The following is a 21139-nucleotide window of genomic DNA, read 5'->3' on the forward strand; positions in this document are numbered from 1 at the left end:
CCATCTAACCTGCACATCTTTGGACACTAAGGGGCAATTTAGCATGGCCAATCCCCCTAACCTGTACATCTTTGGACACGAAGGGGCAATTTAGCATGGCCAATCCACCTAACCCGCATACCTTTTGGACTGTGGGAGGAAACCAGACCACCCGGAGGAAACCCACGCAGGCACGGGAGAACGTGCAAACTCCACACAGGCAGTGACCCAAGCCGGGAATCAAACCTGGGTTCCTGGCGCTGAGAGGCAGCAGAGCTAACCCACTGTGCCACCGTGCTGCCTTCAGCCAAAGGGTGGTGAATCTGAGGAATTCATTGCCACAGAGGAGGCCGGGTCATTGAGTGTATTGAAGGCAGAGATAGATAGGTCCTTGATTGGTAAGGGGACCAAGGGTTAGGTTACGGGGAAAAGACGGGAGAATGTGTGTGTTAGGTGGATTGGTCATGCTAATTTGCCTAACCTACACATCTTTGGACATTAAGGGCAATTTAGCCTGGCCATTCAACCTAACCTGCACATCTTTGGACACCAAGGGGACAATTTAGCATGGCCAATCCCACTAACCTGCACATCTTTGGACGCACACGGGGCAATTTAGCATGGCCAATCCACCTAACCTGCACATCTTTGGACACTAGGGGACAACTTAGCATGGCCAATTCACCTAACTTGCATGTCTTTCGGACTGTGGGAGGAAACCGGAGCACCCGGAGGAAACCCACGCAGACACGGGGGAGAACGTGCAGACTCCACACAGACAGTGACCCGAGCCGGGAATCGAACCCAGGTCTCTGGCGCTGTGAGGCAGCAGCGCTAACCCACTGTGCCAGGTTGCCGTTCTCCATCGTTAACTGTTCCCGTCGCAGTGACCCGGCCGAGTGTTGATTTCTCTGCAGGGGAATGGCGGGACTGTACGGGACGGGAGAATTCCGGCCCGGATGCGGGTAAGCATCCCTTCCCTGTTAGCCGCGCAGCGTCCCCAAGAACAGGACACGGTTCTCCTTCTGTCTCCGAAAGAATTAATCGAATATTATGATACATTAACTTATCATAAAAATGCTAATATTCCCTGGCTAAATGGAGATTTAATGTCCCACTGTCACGGTGGATGAGCCGCTGACTTTAATTTTTTTTTTTGCCCGCTAAATTGCCCAGTTAACAACTGGAGACCCAGTTTGCATTTATTGCTATTTACTAACACAGGCTGTCAGGCCAACTGCTGCGTAGGGGCTGGGAGGCCCTGACTGACCTACGCTGCGGGCAAATTCATCGATTCCTTTCCAATCGCTTGAGGTGGCGACAGGCGGGAGACGCGGGTGTGGCAGTGGGGCAGTGCATGCAAGGGGTGGGGGGGAGGGGAGGAGGGGGGGGAGAGGAGGAGGGCGGGAGGTGCGAGTGCTGAGGATGCCTGCCCCGATCGTCTCCCAACGTCACTCCGAATTGGCCCCGCCCTGCCCCCGTGCGGGTGAAATTCGCAGCGACCTTTATACATACCGTGAGGGCGGCACGGTGGGCACAGTGGGTTAGCACCGCTGCCTCACAGTGCGAGGGACCCGGGTTCGATTCCCGGCTTCGGGTCACTGTCTGTGCGGAGTCTGCACGTTCTCCCCCCGTGTCTGCGTGGGTTTCGTCCGGGTGCTCCGGTTTCCTCCCACAGTCCAAAGACATGCAGGTTAGGTGGATTGGCCACGCTAAATTGCCCCTCAGTGTCCAAAGATGTGCAGGTTAGGTGGATTGGCCATGCTAAATTGCCCCTTAGTGTCCAAAGATGTGCAGATTAGATGGATTGGCCATGCTAAATTGTCCCTTAGTGTCCAAAGATGTGCAAGTTAGGTGGATTGGTCATGCTAAATTGCCCCTTAGTGTCCAAAGATGTGCAGGTTAGATGGATTGGCCATGCTAAATTGTCCCTTAGTATCCAAAGATGTGCAGGTTAGGTGGATTGGCCATGCTAAATTGCCCCTTAGTGTCCAGAGATGTGCAGATTAGATGGATTGGCCATGCTAAATTGCCCCTTAGTGTCCAAAGATGTGCAGGTTAGATGGATTGGCCATGCTAAATTGTCCCTTAGTATCCAAAGATGTGCAGGTTAGGTGGATTGGCCATGCTAAATTGCCCCTTAGTGTCCAGAGATGTGCAGATTAGATGGATTGGCCATGCTAAATTGTCCCTTAGTGTCCAAAGATGTGCAAGTTAGGTGGATTGGACATGCTAAATTGCCCCTTAGTGTTCAAAGATGTGCAGGTTAGGTGGATTGGCCATGCTAAATTGCCCCTTAACGTCCAAAGATGTGCAGGTTAGGTGGATTGGCCATGCTAAATTGCCCCTTAGTATCCAAAGATGTGCCGGTTAGGTGGATTGGCCATGCTAAATTGTCCCTTAGTGTTCAAAGATGTGCAGGTTAGGTGGATTGGCCATGCTAAATTGCCCCTTAACGTCCAAAGATGTGCAGGTTAGGTGGATTGGCCATGCTAAATTGCCCCTTAGTGTCCAAAGATGTGCAGATTAGATGGATTGGCCATGCTAAATTGTCCCTTAGTGTCCAAAGATGTGCAAGTTAGGTGGATTGGTCATGCTAAATTGCCCCTTAGTGTCCAAAGATGTGCAGGTTAGATGGATTGGCCATGCTAAATTGTCCCTTAGTATCCAAAGATGTGCAGGTTAGGTGGATTGGCCATGCTAAATTGCCCCTTAGTGTCCAGAGATGTGCAGATTAGATGGATTGGCCATGCTAAATTGTCCCTTAGTGTCCAAAGATGTGCAAGTTAGGTGGATTGGACATGCTAAATTGCCCCTTAGTGTTCAAAGATGTGCAGGTTAGGTGGATTAGCCATGCTAAATTGCCCCTTAACGTCCAAAGATGTGCAGGTTAGGTGGATTGGCCATGCTAAATTGCCCCTTAGTATCCAAAGATGTGTCGGTTAGGTGGATTGGCCATGCTAAATTGTCCCTTAGTGTTCAAAGATGTGCAGGTTAGGTGGATTGGCCATGCTAAATTGCCCCTTAGTGTCCAAAGATGTGCAGGTTAGATGGATTGGCCATGCTAAATTGCCCCTTAACGTCCAAAGATGTGCAGGTTAGGTGGATTGGCCATGCTAAATTGCCCCTTAGTGTCCAAAGATGTGTGGTTTAGGTTGATTGGCCATGCTAAATTTCCCCTTAGTGTCCAAAGATGTGCATGTTAGGTGGATTGGTCATGCTAAATTGCCCCTTAGTGTCCAAAGATGTGCAGGTTAGATGGATTGGCCATGCTAAATTGTCCCTTAGTATCCAAAGATGTGCAAGTTATGGGGATTGGCCATGCTAAATTGCCCCTTAGTGTCCAAAGATGTGCAGGTTAGATGGATTGGCCATGCTAAATTGTCCCTTAGTGTCCAAAGATGTGCAAGTTAGGTGGATTGGTCATGCTAAATTGCCCCTTAGTGTCCAAAGATGTGCAGGTTAGATGGATTGGCCATGCTAAATTGTCCCTTAGTGTCCAAAGATGTGCAGGTTAGGTGGATTGGCCATGCTAAATTGCTCCCTTAATGTCCAAAGATGTGCAGGTTAGGTGGATTGGCCATGGTAAATTGCCCCTTAGTGTCCAAAGATGTGTTTGCATTAGTCGGAGAGACTGGGATCCGAGGGCACGGCCTCAGAAGAAAGGGGCGACTCTTTAGAACCGAGTTGAGGAGGAATTTCTTCAGCCAGAGGGTGGGGGTGAATCTGTGGAATTCGTTGCCACAGAGGAGGCCGGGTCATCGAGTGTATTGGAGACAGAGAGAGATAGATTCTCGATTGGTGAGGGGGTCAAAGGTCACGGGGAAAAGGCGGGAGAATGGGGATGAGAGACATATCAGCCATGACGGAGCAGAGGGGCCGAATGGCCTAATTCTGCTCCTATATCTTACGGTGTTATGGGTCTTATCGCAGTGGTCAGCCATGCAGAGCTGTAGATCTGAAGGTTTACGGGTGAGCTGGTGTCGAGTCACTCAGGCATTCCGAGGCGAAGGAATACCTGAAGGCGAGGTTGAGATGCTGCTATTGTTCAGGCCGTCTGAGGGGAAGAGACACTTTGGAGAGAATCCCAAAGGAGAGATCTGCAAAGGTGGGGATTGGAAACACTCGTGAGACTGACAGAGCTTCAGTGAGATTGGTTGACTCACAGTGCGATTAACCGCTAGATAATTTTGACAAATCCATGGACTCCATCCTGGTTGCGTCTGTCATTTACACTGGAGAGCGGTCTGTTGTCTCATGTACCTTGTACTTAGCCCGAATGAGAGAGTGTTCGACACGGTAGCACAGTGGTTAGCACTGCTGCTTCACAGCTCCAGGGACCTGGGTTCGATTCCCGGCTCGGGCCACTGTCTGTGTGGAGTTTGCACATTCTCCTCGTGTCTGCGTGGGTTTCCTCCGGGTGCTCCGGTTTCCTCCCACAGTCCAAAGATGTGCGGGTTAGGTTGATTGGTCAAGTTAAATTGCCCTTCGTGTCCTGAGATGCCTAGGTTAGAGGGATTAGTGGGTAAAATATGTAGGGATATGGGGGTAGGGCCTGGGTGGGATTGTGGTCGGTGCAGATTCGATGGGCCGAATGGCCTCTTTCTGTACTGTAGGGTTTCTATGATTCCATGTGGTCAACTCTTTTTATCTTTCTGAACTTGATTTGATTTGATTTATTATTGTCACATGTATTGGGATACAGTGAAAAGTATTGTTTCTTGCACGTTATACAGACAAAGCATACCGTTCATAGAGAAGGAAAGGAGAGGGTGCAGAATGTAGTGTTACAGTCATAGCTAGGGTGTAGAGAAACATGGAAACATAGAACAACTACAGCACAATACAGGCCCTTCAGCCCACAAAGCTGTGCCGAACATGTCCCTACCTTAGCGATTACTAGGCTTACCGATAAACCTCTATCTTACTAAGTTCCATGTACTTATCTAAAAGAAACTTAAAAGACCCTATCGAATCAGCCTCCACTACCGTTACTGGCAGCCCATCCCACGCACCCACCACCCTCTGAGTGAAAAACTTACCCGAGATCAGCTTAATATAAGGTAGGTCCATTCAAACATCTGACGGCAGCAGGGAAGAAGCTGTTCTTGAGTCGGTCGGTACGTGACCTCAGACGTTTGTATCTTTTTCCCGACGGAAGAAGGTGGAAGAGAGAATGTCCGGGGTGTGTGGGGTCCTTGATTATGCCGGCTGCTTTTCCCCGAGGCAGCGGGAAGTGTAGACAGAGTCAATGGATGGGAGGCTGGTTTGCGTGATGGACTGGGCTACACATTCACGACCTTTTGTAGTTTCTTGCGTTCTTGGTCAGAGCAGGAGCCCCATACCAAGCTGTGATACATCCGGAAAGGATGCTTTCTATGGTGCATCTGTAAAAGTTGGTGAGAGTCGTAGCTGACATGCCGAATTTCCTTAGTCTTCTGAGAAAGTAGAGGCGTTGGTGGGGCTTTCTTAACTGAAGCATGGGCGTGTAGGGACTCGGACAGGTTGTTGGTGAGCTGGACACCTAAAAACTTGAAGCTCTCGACCATTTTGACTTCATCCCCGTTGATGTAGACAGGGACATGTCCTCTACGCTTCCTGAAGTCGATGACAATCTCCTTCGTTTTGTTGACATTGAGGGAGAGATTATTGTTGCCGCACCAGTTCACCAGATTCTCTATCTCATTCCTGTACTCTGTCTCGTCATTGTTTGAGACTTTTTGTATGGTGGGTGGCACAGTGGTTCGCACTCCTGCCAGGAACCTGGGTTCAATTCCGTCCTCGGGTGACTGTTTGTGTGGAGACATTAGTGAACCAGATGGGTTTTTATGACAATCGACGATAGCGTCACGATCATCGTGAGACTTTTAATTCCAGGTTTTTAAAATTGAATTCCAATTTCTCTATCTGTGGTGCTGCGATTTGAACCCAGGTCCCCAGAAACCCGTAAAAAGAAGCAAAGCTTTCTCTTTGCTGGATGCATGGGGGGGTTGGGCGGAGGAATGGGGGGCGGAGGAATGGGGGGCGGTGGGGGGGGGGGCCATCGCTGGTCAAGGCCCCGCATTTGTTGTCCATCCCTAATTGGCCCCTTGAACTGAGAGTCTCGCTCGGCCCATTTCAGAGGGGGGCAGTTAAGAGTCCATCATGTTGCTGTGTGTGTGTGTGGGTGTGGGTGTGTTGCTGTGTGTGGGTGTGTTGCTGTGTGTGTGTGTGTGGGTGTGTGTGGGTGTGGGGAGGGGTGGGCGGAGGCGTCTGGAGTCACAGGTAGGCCAGACCAGGGTAAGGACGGCAGATTTCCTTCCCTAAAGGGGGACATTAGTGAACCAGATGGGTTTTCTTTGCGACAATCGATGATAGTTGTTACGGTTTCCCCATGACCGAAACTGGCTTTATAGTTCCAGATTTTATTATAGAATTATAGAATCAGCGAATCGCTACAGAGCAGTAGGAGGCCATTCGGTCCATCGGGCCTGCACCGACAACAATCCCACCCAGGCCCTATCCCCATGTGACGATAATAAATCAAATCAAATATTAAGCTGATCTTTCTCTACACCCTAGCTGTGACTGTAACACTACATTCTGCACCCTCTCCATTCCTTCTCCCCTATGTACTCTATGAACGGTATGCTTTGTCTGTAAAGCGCGCAAGAAACAATACTTTTCACTGTATCCCAATACATGTGACAATAATAAATCAAACCAAATATTAAGTTGATCTTTCTCTACACCCTAGCTGTGACTGTAACGCTACATTTTACACCCTCTCCTTTCCTTCTCTATGAACAGTATGCTTTGTCTGTATAGTGCGCAAGAAACAATACTTTTCACTGTGTCCCAATACACGTGGCAATAATAAATCAAGTCAAAAGTTGCCGTGGTGGGATTTGACCCCGTGTCCCCCACCCCCCCCCACAGAGCATTCACTTGGGGGCCTCTGGAACCCTATCACAGTGACATCACACCGCCCCCCCCATAGATGATTCCAGCCAATGACAGCACTCTGAACACTGAGGGGTGTATGTTGACCTTCACACCAAGATTACCGTTCTACGCTCCCAACAATTGAAAGACCGTGCCGGGCATATTAATTCATTAAAAAAGAAACTATTAAAATCTAACAATGGGAGAGTCCTCTTAACAAAGAAATCTTATCTCAATTTCTCTGTTAAAGCAAATTAATAGACTCTTTCCCCACTCCTTATTCCAGTTTCACCAGGAGGCCATTTTGTCCCTGACAACCTCCAGGTCTCCTTCCTGTTTCAGAGGGCGGCCATTTTGTCCAAACCTCTCCTCAAGTCTTCTCCCGTTCCTCCATGCTTTTCCATATCCCGTTGCCCACCTCTTCTCGCCTCCCTGAACGAACGCTGTTCCCCCCACCTCGAACTTGATTCACTCCTCTCTCCGTATCTCCACAGTTTGACAACAGCCCCGCCCACAGCGGTCTTATAGGACGACTAGAAATCGGTGCAGGATTAAGGACACTCGGCCCCTCAGGCCTGCTCTGCCATTCAACAGGATTATGGCTGGTCCCACACTCCTCACAGCACCAGGGACCGGGGTTCAATTCCAGCCTCGGGTGACTGTTTGCGTGGAGTTTGCAAATTACCTTCCCTAAAGGGGGCGGCACGGTGGCACAGTGGTCAACATTCTTGTCCTGTGTGGAGTCTGCACATTCTCCACCCCCGTGTCTGCGCGGGTTTCCTCCGGGTGCTCTGGTTTCCTCCCACAATCCGAAAGACGTGCTGATTAGGTGGATTGGCCATGCTAAATTGCCCCTTAGTGTCCAAAGATGTGTCGGCTAGATGGATTGGCCATGCTAAATTGCCCCTTAGTGTCCAAAGATGTGCAGGTTAGGTGGATTGGCCATGCTAAATTGCTCCTTAGTGTCCAACGATGTGCAGGATAGGTGGATTGACCATGCTAAATTGCCCCTTAATGTCCAAAGTTGTGTAGGTTATATGGATTGGCCATGCTAAATTGCCCCTTAGTGTCCAAAGATGTGCAGGTTAGGTGGATTGGCCATGCTAAATTGCCCCTTAATGTCCAAAGCTGTGTAGGTTATATGGATTGGCCATGCTAAATTGCCCCTTAGTGTCCAAAGATGTGCAGGTTAGGTGGATTGACCATGCTAAATTGCCCCTTAATGTCCAAAGCTGTGTAGGTTATATGGATTGGCCATGCTAAATTGCCCCTTAGTGTCCAAAGATGTGCAGGTTAAGTGGGTTGGCCATGCTAAGTTGCCCCTTAGTATCCAAAAATGTGCAGGTTAGGTGGATTGGCCATGCTAAATTGCCCCTTAGTGTCCAAAGATGTGCAGGTTAAGTGGGTTGGCCATGCTAAATTGCCCCTTAGTGTCCAAAAATGTGCAGGTTAGGTGGATTGGCCATGCTAAATTGCCCCTTAGTGTCCAAAGATGTGCAGGTTAAGTGGATTGGCCATGCTAAGTTGCCCCTTAGTGTCCAAAGATGTGCAGGTTAGGTGGATTGGCCATGCTAAATTGTCCCTTAGTGTCCCAAGATGTGCAAGTTAGGTGGATCGGCCATGCTAAATTCTCCCTCAGTGTCCCCGAACAGGCGCTGGAACGTGGCGAATCGGGGATTTTCACAGTAACTTCATTGCAGTGGTAACGTATGCCTACTCGTGACACTGATAAATAAAGAAACTTTATGATAAAATAAACATTTCCTGCCCTTTCCCTGTAACCCTTGATTCCCTGGCTGATCGAAAATCCATCTATGTCTGCCTTAAACACAATGTGGAGATGCCGGCGTTGGACTGGGGTGAACACACTAAGAAGTTTAACAACACCAGGTTAAAGTCCAACAGGTTTATTTGGTAGCACAAGCCACACAAGCTTTCGGAGCTGCAAGCCCCTTCTTCAGGTGAGTGGGAATTCTGTTCACAAACAGAACTTATAAAGACACAGACTCAATTTACATGAATAATGGTTGGAATGCGAATACTTACAACTAATCAAGTCTTTAAGAAACGAAACAATGTGAGTGGAGAGAGCATCAAGACAGGCTAAAAAGATGTGTATTGTCTCCAGACAAGACAGCCAGTGAAACTCTGCAGGTCCACGCAACTGTGGGAGTTACAAATAGTGTGACATGAACCCAAGATCCCGGTTGAGGCCGTCCTCGTGTGTGCGGAACTTGGCTATCAGTTTCTGCTCAGCGACTCTGCGCTGTCGTGTGTCGTGAAGGCCGCCGAGGACGGCCTCAACCGGGATCTTGGGTTCATGTCACACTATTTGTAACTCCCACAGTTGCGTGGACCTGCAGAGTTTCACTGGCTGTCTTGTCTGGAGACAATACACATCTTTTTAGCCTGTCTTGATGCTCTCTCCACTCACATTGTTTCGTTTCTTAAAGACTTGATTAGTTGTAAGTATTCGCATTCCAACCATTATTCATGTAAATTGAGTCTGTGTCTTTATAAGCTCTGTTTGTGAACAGAATTCCCACTCACCTGATGAAGGGGCAGCGCTCCGAAAGCTTGTGTGGCTTTTGCTACCAAATAAACCTGTTGGACTTTAACCTGGTGTTGTTAAACTTCTTACTGTGCTTAAACACACACAGGGACTCTGCCCCCTCCCAGCTCCCTGTGGCAAGGAGTTCCAAAGACTCACAACCTTCTGAGAGAAGAAATTCCTCCTCATCTCAGTCTTAGATTGGCGTCCCTCTATTCTGAGACTGTGCCCTCTGACCCTAGACTCTCCCACGAGGGGGGAAATGTCCTCTCAACATTTACCCTGTCAAACCCTCTTAAGAATCCCAGATGATGCCAAGATTGCTGGACATGCGGAGAGGGATGAAGATCGTCAGAGAATACAGCAGGATATAGATAGGCTGGAAAGTTGGGCGGAGTAATGGCAGATGGAATTTAATCCGGACAAATGTGAGGCGATGCATTTTGGTCGATCCAATTCAGGTGGGAGCCAAGAAATAAATGGCAGAACCATCAGGAGTATAGACACACAGAGAGATCTGGACAAGCAGGTCCACAGATCCTTAAACGTGGCAGCACAGGTGGAAAAGGTGGTGTAGAAAGCATGTGCCATGCTTGCCTTCATTGGCCGAGACATCGAGCACAGAGCGGCAAATTATGTTACAGTTGTATAAAACATTGGTGAGGCCACATTTGGAATACTGGCTGTAATTCTCCCAAAATTGTCGAATTCATTTGATTTGATTTGATTTATTATTGTCACATTTACTGGGATACAGTGAAAAGTATTGTTTCTTGTGCGTTATACAGACAAAGCATACCGTTCATAGAGAAGGAAAGGAGAGGGTGCAGAATGTAGTGTTACAGTCACAGCTAGGGTGTAGAGAAAGATCAGCTCAATATTTGATTTGATTTATTATTGTCACATGTCCTGGGATACAGTGAAAAGTGTTGTATCTTGCGCGCTATACAGACAAAGCATACCGTTCATAGAGTACATAGGGAGAAGGAAAGGAGAGGATGCAGAATGTAGTGTTACAGTCACAGCTAGGGTGTAGAGAAAGATCAACTTAATATTTGATTTGATTTATTATTGTCACATGTATTGGGATAGAGTGAAAAGTGTTGTATCTTGCGCGCTATACAGACAAAGTATACCGTTCATAGAGTACATAGGGAGAAGGAAAGGAGAGGATGCAGAATGTAGTGTTACAGTCACAGCTAGGGTGCAGAGAAAGATCAACTTAATGCGAGGTAGGTCCATTCAAAAGTCTGATGGCAGCAGGGAAGAAGCTGTTCTTGAGTTGGTTCGTCCGTGACCCCAGACTTTGGTATCTTTTTCCCGACGGAAGAAGGTGGAAGAGAGAATGTCCGGGGTGCCCGGGGGGTCCTTGATTATGCCGGCTGCTTTTCCCCGAGGCAGCGGGAAGTGTAGACGGAGTCAATGGATGGGAGGCTGGGTTTGCGTGATGGGACTGGGCTACATTCACGACCCTTTGTAGTTCCTTGCGGTCTTGGGCAGAGCAGGGGCCCCAGACCAAGCTGTGATACATCCGGAAAGGATGCTTTCTATGGTGCATCTGTAAAAGTCTTGCTGACATACCATCTGGGAGTACAGATCCACAGATCCTTAAAAGTGGCAGCGCAGATGGAAAAGGTGGCGAAGAAAGCATTCGTTGGCCAGGGCATTGAGTATAAATGTGGTTCTGTGGCGCAATGGATAGCGTGTTGGACTTCTAAATAATAGCAAGTTAATCATTCAAAGGTTGTGGGTTCGAGTCCCACCAGAGTCGCATTTTGGGCGGCACGGTAGCACAGTGGGTTAGCACTGCTGCTTCACAGCTCCAGGGTCCCGGGTTCGATTCCCGGCTCGGGTCGCTGTCTGTGTGGAGTTTGCACATTCTCCTCGTGTCTGCGTGGGTTTCCTCCGGGTGCTCCGGTTTCCTCCCACAGTCCAAAGATGTGCGGGTTAGGTTGATTGGTCATGCTAAAAAATTGCCCCTTAGTGTCCTGAGATGCATAGGTTAGAGGGATTAGTGGGTAAAATATGTAGGAATATGGGGGCAGGGCCTGGGTGGGATTGTGGTCGGTGCAGACTCGATGGGCCGAATGGCCTCTTTTTGTACTGTAGGGATTCTATGATAAAAGTTGGCAAATTATGTTACGGTTGTATAAAACGTTGGTTAGGCCACATTTGGAATACTGTGTCCAATTCCGGTCGCCACACTACCAGAAGGACGTGGAGGCTTTGGAGGGATTGTCTGATGAAGCAAAGGGTAAAAAGCTTGCGACTCCACACATTGGAATTGAGAATAATGAGAGGAGATCTCATAGAAACAAAGAACAAAGAACAGTACAGCACAGGAACAGGCCCTTCGGCCCACCAAGCCTACATTGTCCTATCCACACCAACCGCCTGTATCCCTCTATTCCCCGTCTGTTCATGTGTCTATCCAGATAAGCCTTAAATGTCGCTAACGTGTCTGCCTCAACCACCTCACTTGGCAGCGCATTCCAGGCCCCCACCACCCTCTGTGTAAAAACAACTTCCCCCGCACATCTCCACTGAACCTTCCCCCCTTTATCTTGAACCTGTGCCCCCTTGTAATTATCATTTCTGCCCTGGGAAAAAGCTTCCAACTGTTCACCCTATCCACACCCCTCATACTTTTATAAACTTCTATCAGGTCGCCCCTCAGCCTCCGTCTTCCCAGGGGGAACAATCCCAGTTTATTCAATCTCTCCTCATAGCTAATAGCCTCCATATCAGGCAACATCCTGGTAAACCTTTTTCTGCGCTCCCTCCAAAGCCTCCACGTCCTTCTGATAGTGTGGCGACCAGAATTGGACGCGGTATTCCAAATGCGGCCTAAAACCTCCTATAGTTTTTCTCCATTTACATAACACTCTTTCATTCTCTCTTCCAAAATGAAGAACCTCACACTTTCCCACGTTGTACTTTGGTAGGTCCAATTCAGATGGGAGCCGTTATTTTAGAAGGGTAGCAAGGATAATCCGAGTAATTATAGGCCAGTGAGCTTGACGTCACTGACGTCAGAACTGGCTTGGCCATAGAAGACAGATGGTAGCGGTGGAAGGGTGTTTTTTCTGAATGGAGGTCTGTAACGAGTGGTGTTCCGCAGGGATCAGTGCTGGGACCTCTGCTGTTGATAAGATATATATAAATGACTTGTACGAAAACGTAGCTGGTCTGATTAGCGAGTTTGCAGATGATACGAAGATTGGCGGAGTTGCAGATACTGATGAAGATTGTCAGAAAATACAGCAGGATATAGATAGGCTGGAAAATTGGGTGGGAGTTTTTCACACAGAGGGTGGTGGGGGCCTGGAATGCACTGCCAAGTGAGGTGGTTGAGGCAGATACATTAGCCACATTTAAGGCTTATCTGGATAGGTACATGAACAGACTTGGAATAGAGGGATACAGGCAGTTAGTCTAGATAGGATTTGATTTGATTTGATTTATTATTGTCACGTGTATTAACATACGGTAAAAGGTATTGTTTCTTGCGCGCTATACAGACAAAACACACCGTTCATAGAGAAGGAAACGAGAGTGCAGAATGTAGTGTTACAGTCACAGATAGGGTGTAGAGAAAGATCAACTTAATGCGAGGTAGGTCCATTCAAAAGTCTGACAGCAGCAGGGAAGAAGCTGTTCTTGAGTCGGTTGGTGCGTGACCTCAGACTTTTGTATCTTTTTCCCGAAGGAAGAAGGTGGAAGAGAGAATGTCCGGGGTGCGTGGGGGTCCTTGATTATGCCGGCTGCTTTTCCCCGAGGCAGCGGGAAGTGTAGACGGAGTCAATGGATGGGAGGCTGGTTTGCGTGATGGGACTGGGCTACGTTCACGACCCTTTTGTAGTTTCTTGCGGTCTTGGGCAGAGCAGGAGCCATACCAAGCTGTGATACATCCGGAAAGGATGCTTTCTATGGTGCATCTGTCAAAGTTGGTGAGAGTCGTAGCTGACATGTCGAATTTCCTTAGTCTTCTGAGAAAGTAGAGGCGTTGGTGGGGCTTTCTTAACTATAGTGTTGGCGTGGAAGTGATTGCATAGGCATGGTGGGCCGAAGGGCCTGTTCCTGTGCTGTACTGTTCTTTGTTCTTTGTGCTCCATCTAAACACATTGATGCCCGGATCTCGGTCAGAAGGCCATGTGTTTGTGTTCTCCATTGCCCGCAGGTTACCCCTTCCAGACAGGATGGCGAGTGGCTTGAAGGGGGATCTTGCAGGTGGTGGTGTTCCCCATGTGTCTGCTGCCCCCGCCTTGTCCTACGAGGTGGTAGAGGTGGCGGGTTTGGAAGGTTCTGTTTGGAAGGATGAGGGGGGGATCTTATTGAAACTTAGAGGATACTGCGAGGCCTGGATAGAGTGGACGCGGAGAGGATGTTTCCACCAGTAGGAAAAACCAGAACCAGAGGGCACAACCTCAGGCTGAAGGGACGATCCTTTAAAACAGAGATGAGGAAGAATTTCTTCAGCCAGAGAGTGGTGAATCTGTGGAACTCTTTGCCGCAGAAGGCTGTGGAGGCCGGGTGATTGAGTGTCTTTAAGACAGAGATAGATGGGTTCTTGATTAATAAGGGGATCAGGGGTGATGGGGAAAAGGCAGAAGAATGGGGATGAGAAAAACATCAACCATGATTGAATGGCGGAGCAGACTTGATGGGCCGAGTGGCCTAATTCTGCTCCTATATCTTATGGCCTTCTGGTTCTGTTGAAGGAGCCTTGGTGAGTTCCTGTTCCAATCCAGTTCGCAAGTGATTTTTCTAATGGACATCTTGTGCTGATAGCTCCTAGTTCAGGTCTTGGATACATTGCAGTTGGGGTGGCACGGTGGTACAGTGGGTTAGCACTACTATCTGACAGCGCCAGGGACCCGGGTTCGATTCCCGGCTTGGGTCACTGTCTGTGTGGAGTTTGCACGTTCTCCCCGTGTCTGCGTGGGTTTCCTCCGGGTGCTCCGGTTTCCTCCCACACTCCAAAGATGTGTAGGTTCGGTTGATTGGTAGTCTGAGGATAAACCTTTTAGGACTGAGGTGAGGAGAAATTTCTTCACCCAGAGAGCGGTGGAATTCACTCCCACAGAAAGTATTTGATTTGATTTATTATTGTCACGTATTGAGATACAGTGAAAAGTATTGCTTCTTGCACGCTATACAGACAAAGCATACCGTTCATAGAGAAGGAAAGGAGGGAGTGCAGAATGTAGTGTTACAGTCACAGCTCGGGTGCAGAGAAAGATGAGATTAATATCAGGTAGGTCCATTCAAAAGTCTGACAGCAGCAGGGAAGAAGCTGTTCTTGAGTCGGTTGATATGTGACCTCAGACTTTTGTATCTTTTTCCCGATGGAAGAAGGTGGAAGAGAGAATGTCTGGGGTGCGTGGGGGGTCCTTGATTCTGCTGGCTGCTTTTCCCGAGGCAGTGGGAAGTGTAGGCAGAGTCAATGGATGGGAGGCTGGTTTGCGTGATGGGACTGGGCTACATTCACTGTGCGTCGGTGGTGGAGGGAGTGAGTGTTTGTGGTTAGCGTGTCGATCGAGCGGGGCTGCTTTGTCCTGGATGGTGCCGAGCTTCTCGAGTGTTGTTGGGAGCCGCACCCATCCAGGCAAGTGGAGAGTATTCCATCACACTCCTGACTTGTGTCCTTGTAGATGTTGGACTGGCTTTGGGGGGAGTCAGGAGGTGAGTTACTCTCCGCAGGATTCCCAGTGGACAGGCTTTGGGGGGGAGTCAGGAGGTGAGTTACTCTCCGCAGGATTCCCAGTGGACAGGCTTTGGGGGGAGTCAGGAGGTGAGTTACTCTCCGCAGGATTCCCAGTGGACAGGCTTTGGGGGGAGTCAGGAGGTGAGTTACTCTCTGCAGGATTCCCAGTGGACAGGCTTTGGGGGGAGTCAGGAGGTGAGTTACTCTCCGCAGGATTCCCAGTGGACAGGCTTTGGGGAGGGAGTCAGGAGGTGAGTTACTCTCTGCAGGATTCCCAGCCTCTGACCTGCTCTGGTAGCCTCAGTATTTATCTGGCTGGGTCCAGTTCAGTTTCTGGTTAATGGTGACCCCCAGGATGTCGATAGTGGGAGAGGGGATTCAGCAATGCTAATCCCATTGAATGTCAAGGGGGAGATGGTTAGATTCCCTGTGGAGAAGGTCTTTGCCTGGCACTTGTGTGGTGTGAAGGTTTTAAGTATGCTAAGTAATAGGATACTTTAGAGTGTGAATGCGATGCTTTGGTTTGCAAGATGTTTTGGCACAAACTGTACATTAGCTTTGAGACTAAGCGGTGCCATGAGCAAGCAACAGGCTAAAGCAGCCCTTGCTTGATCGACAGATCAGAGGCTGGGAATCCTGCGGAGAGTAACTCACCTCCTGACTCCCCCCAAAACCTGTCCACTGGGAATCCTGCGGAGAGTGACTCACCTCCTGACTCCCCCCAAAGCCTGTCCACCATCTCCAAGGACACAAGTCAGGAGTGTGATGGAATACTCCCCACTTGCCTGGATGAGTGCGGCTCCCAACAACACTCGAGAAGCTCGACACCATCCAGGACAAAGCAGCCCCGCTCGATCGACACGCTAACCACAAACACTCACTCCCTCCACCACCGACGCACAGTGGGACAGAGATCAGCCACGATCGAATGGCGGTGCAGGCTCGAGGGGCTGAATGGCCTCCTCTGCTACTTGTTCTCCTGTTTTGTGTGACATGTGGCGGCTTCTTTGGAAGTCTCAAGGCAGGAGAGATGCGTTTAATGCGATTTGAAACTCAGCAATAGGGGAGCATTATACGACCAGTGCCTTGGGAATATTAACACCAAGTTAGCTGAAAGCGATTGTGCTCTGGCTAATATAAAGCCACCGCAGCATTCAGCTCGGAGCCTGAGCAGGGAATCAGGAGATCAAGTGCTCCCAGGCCAGTTTGAAAGCATTAAATAGGTTACTTAATGGGATTACATGCTGTTTCATAGCACAGTTAAACTTGGCTAGACTGGCCCGAGACTCTCGGTGGGAGGTGGGGTAGTTGGCCTCTGATTATCGGGTACGAGGCGATAGAGTCGGGGGCGGTAGGAGACCATTCGGCCCCTCCCATCCAAGGCTTGCTCTCTTTGCCAGAGCGTGGCGTCGGGGGGGATTTTCCTCCTCGTGAGGGCGTGGCGCTGGTCGCGTCTGGGATCTTGCCGTCCCGTCATTGTCGATGGGGTCTCCCGTTGACCGCACTCCCCGCCGCTGGGACGCCGTGGTGGGATGGTAAGATCCTAGCCTGAGTGAACGACGGCAAGGTTTCGGCGCAACATGGAAGATAGGAGCAGGAGGAGGCCATTCGGCCCTTCGAGCCTGCTCCGCCATTCATCACCATCATGGCTGATCATCCAACTCAATAGCCTCATCCTGCTTTCTCCCCATAACCTTTGACCCCGTTCACCCCAAGTGCTATATCCAGCCGCCTCTTGAATACATTCAATGTTTTGGCATCAACTACTTCCTGTGGGAATGAATTCCACAGGCTCCCCGGGTGAAGAAATGTCTCCTCCGTCCTAAATGGTCTACCCCGAATCCTCAGACTGTGACCCCCCAGTTCTGGGCTCCCCCTGTTCCCGGCATTCTTACCGTGTAGAGTTTTTTCTCTTCGGATGATGATCCAATTCTCTGTTCATTGAATCATAGAATCCCTACAGTGCAGAAGGAGGCCATTCAGCCCATCGAGTCTGCACCGACCACAATCCCACCCAGGCCCTATTACCATAACCTCAAATGTTTACCCAATTAATCTCCCTGACACTAAGGGGCAATTTAGCATGGCCAATCCAGCTAACCCACACATCTTTGGACACTAAGGGACAATTTAGCATGGCCAATCCACCTAACCTGCAGATCTTTGGATACGAAGGGGCAATTTAGCATGGCCAATCCACCTAACCTGCAGATCTTTGAATACTAAGGGGCAATTTAGCATGGCCAATCCACCGAACCTGCGCATCTTTGGACGCTAAGGGGCGGCACGGTAACACAGTGGTTAGCACTGCTGCTTCACAGCTCCAGGGTCCCGGGTTCGATTCCCGGCTTGGGTCACTGTCTGTGTGGAGTTTGCACATTCTCCTCGTGTCTGCGTGGGTTTCCTCCGGGTGCTCCGGTTTCCTCCCACAGTCCAAAGATGTGCGGGTTAGGTTGATTGGCCAGGTTAAAAAACAAATTGTCCCTTAGAGTCCTGAGATGCGTAGGTTAGAGGGATTAGTGGGTAAATATGTGGGGGTAGGGCCTGGGTGGGATTGTGGTCGGTGCAGACTCGATGGGCTGAATGGCCTCCTTCTGCACTGTAGGGTTTCTATGACTTCTATGATTTCTATGAAATTCGTATGGACAATCCACCTAACCAACACGTCTTTCGGACTGTGGTAGGAAACCGGAGCACCCGGAGGAAACCCACGCAGACAAAGGGAGAACGTGAATACTCCACACAGACAGTGACCAGAGGGAGGAATTGAACCCGGGTCCCTGGCGCTGTGCGGCACAGTCCCAAAGGTTCGCCATCCTCGGAGTGAAGTATTTCCTCCGCATTTCAGGCTTATCCCCGCCGTATTTGTCAATAAATCCGATCAGAAATTCAGGAGAAACATTTTTACCCAGAGAGTGGTGGAGAATGTGGGAGCCACTTCCACAGAGAGTGGTGGAGAATGTGGGACTCGCTCCCACGGGGGAGTGGGGGAGAATGTGGGACTCGCTCCCACGGGGAGTGGGGGAGAATGTGGGACTCACTCCCACGGGGAGTGGGGGAGAATGTGGGACTCGCTGTCACGGGGAGTGGGGGAGAATGTGGGACTCACTCCCACGGGGAGTGGGGGAGAATGTGGGACTCGCTCCCACGGGGAGTGGGGGAGAATGTGGGACTCGCTCCCACGGGGGAGTGGGGGAGAATGTGGGACTCGCCAACTTTGACCCTTAATCAGCAGAATGTACAGTGCCGCCCCAGGGGAATAGTAACAGGCACCTCACAAGTGGGAGTGGGCGGGGGGCGGGGGGGCGGGTGGGGGGGTGGGACTCAAAACAGCTTCCCTGGGAGTGGATGAATTCATTTGAAAAGATTTTTAAAAAGACACAGCGCAGCTCCCGTACAAAACCGTCGCACTGTGACTCCAGGAGATTATCTGAGGCTGAATTCAGTAGATAAAATGCTCGAAAGCCATTAGGGTTCTGATTAAGTGCAGATTACGGAGTATTGCATTGCACTTTTGTGTAAGCAAGTCTGTCAGGTTACAAACTAGGCCGCAGATAGGAGTGCCAGAACCAGGCCCAAACACTATTAATTTAGCCTCTTAACTACTCTCCTCGGAAGGTGTCTGAAATTTGGATTAATTCGCAGCTTCCCTCTTTTAGGCCCTCGTCTTTCCCCCCCTCCACCGCCCTCTCCCCCCCGCCCCCCCCCCCCCTCAGGGCCTTGGCCTACTTTTCCTCGCTTGCTAACCTGGCTTCTTTCTCCAGCCCCTCTCTCCCGCCCGGACATGACGGGGGGGGGGGGGGGGGTGGGGTAGACTTTATGATTTGGTTGACCATTGTCATAAGGGGAGGCCATGGCCTAGTGGTATTATCGCCAGACTATATTAATCCATAAACTTAGCTAATGTTCTGGGGGACCCGAGTTCGAATCCCGCCACGGCAGATGATGGAATTAATGGAGAGGTGATGGTCCACTGGTATTATCGCTGGACTATTAATCCACAAACTCAGCTAATTTCAGGGCGTTACGGTGGCACAGTGGGCAACACTGCTGACTCACATCGCCAGGGACCGGGGTTCGATTCCGGCCTCGGGTCACTGTCTGTGTGGAGTTTGCACGTTCTTCCCCGTGTCTGCGTGGGTTTCCTCCGGGTGCTCCGGTTTCCTCCCACAGACTGAAGATGTGTGGGTTAGGTTGATTGGCCATGCTAAATTGCCCCTTAGTGTCCAAAGATGTGCAGGTTAGGGGGATTGGCCATGCTAAATTGCCCCTTAGTGTCCAAAGATGTGCGGGTTAGGTGGATTGGCCATGCTAAATTGCCCCTTAGTGTCCAAAGATGTGCGGGTTAGGTGGATTGGCCATGCTAAATTGCCCCTTAGTGTCCAAAGATGTGTAGGTTAGGCGGATTGGCCATGCTAAATTGCCCCTTAGTGTCCAAAGATGTACAGATTAGGTGCATTGGCCATGCTAAATTGCCCCTTAGTGTCCAAAGATGTGTAGGTTAGGTGGATTGGCCATGCTAAATTGCCCCTTAGTGTCCAAAGATGTGCAGGTTAGGGGGATTGGCCATGCTAAATTGGCGCTTGTGTCAGGGGGATTGACAGGGTAAATTTGTGGGGTTGCGGGGATACGACCTGGGTGGGATTGGGAGGCTATGTACCAGTGGTATTATCACTAGACTATTAATCCAGAAACTCAGCTAATGTTCTGGGGGACCCGGGTTCGAATCCCGCCCACGGCAGATGTTGGAATTTGAATTCAATGAAAAATATCTGGAATTAAGAATCTACTGATGACCCATTGTCGGAAAAACCCATCTGGTTCCCTTTAGGGAAGGAAATCTGCCGTCCTGACCCCGGTCTGGCCTACATGTGACTCCAGAGCCACAGCAATGTGGTTGACTCTCAACTGCCCTCCAAGGACAACTAGGGATGGGCAATAAATGCTGGGCCCAGCCAGCGACGCCCATGTCCCAGGAATGAATAAAATAAATGTTCTGGGGTACAGTGAAAAGTATTGTTTCTTGCGCGCTATACAGGCAAAGCATACTGTTCATAGAGTACATAGGTGAGAAGGAAAGGAGAGGGTGCAGAATGTAGTGTTACAGTCACAGCTAGGGTGTAGAGAAAGATCAACTTAATATTTGATTTGATTTATTATTGTCACATGTATTGGGATACAGTGAAAAGTACTGTTTCTTGCGCGCTATAGAGACAAAGCATACCATTCATAGAGAAGGAAAGGAGAGCGTGCAGAATGTAGTGTTACAGTCACAGCTAGGGTGTAGAGAAAGATCAACTAAATGCAAAGCAAGTCCATTCAGAAGTCTGATGGCAGCGGGGAAGAAGCTGTTCTTGAGTCGGTCGGTACGTGACCTCAGACTTTTGTATCTTCTGCCGTCCTTACCCAGTCTGACCTAGATGGAACTCCAGGCCCCTCCACGCACACACACAGCAATGTGGTCAGCTCTTAACTGCCCCCCTCTGAAATGGGGCGAATGAGACACTCAGTTCAAGGGGGCAAGTAGGGCTGGGCAACAAAAGCTGGGTCTTGCCCAGCGATGCCCATAACACATGAACAAATTTTCGGCAAGTATCTCCCCGTGTCTGCGTGGGTTTCCTCCGGGTGCTCCGGTTTCCTCCCACAGTCCAAAAGACATCCTGGTTTGGCGAATTGCCCCTCAGAGTCCAAAGATGTTCAAGTTAGGTTCATTGGCCATGCTAAATTGCCCCTTAGTGTCCAAAGATGTGCAGGTTAGGTGGATTGGCCATGCTAAATTGTCCCTTAGTGTCCAAAGATGTGCAGGTTAGGTGGATTGGCCGTGCTAAATTGTCCCTTAGTGTCCAAAGATGTGCTGGTTAGGTGGATTGGCCATGCTAAATTGCCCCTTAGTGTCCAAAGATGTGTGGGTTAGGTGGATTGGCCATGCTAAATTGCCCCTTAGTGTCCAAAGATGTGCAGATTAGGTGGATTGGCTG

General features: G+C 49.7%; 1 non-coding gene across 1 annotated transcript; it reads left to right on the forward strand.

Moving 5' to 3' along the window:
• The first annotated feature begins 11134 nt into the window (after nt 1–11134).
• On the forward strand, nt 11135–11225 carry trnar-ucu (transfer RNA arginine (anticodon UCU)). Its single transcript is given in 2 exon segments — nt 11135–11171; nt 11190–11225. It is a non-coding gene; the product is annotated as a tRNA-Arg (tRNA).
• Nucleotides 11226–21139: the final 9914 nt, after the last annotated feature.

Source organism: Mustelus asterias, unplaced genomic scaffold (assembly GCF_964213995.1).
Source record: "Mustelus asterias unplaced genomic scaffold, sMusAst1.hap1.1 HAP1_SCAFFOLD_1368, whole genome shotgun sequence".
NCBI lineage: Eukaryota > Metazoa > Chordata > Chondrichthyes > Carcharhiniformes > Triakidae > Mustelus > Mustelus asterias.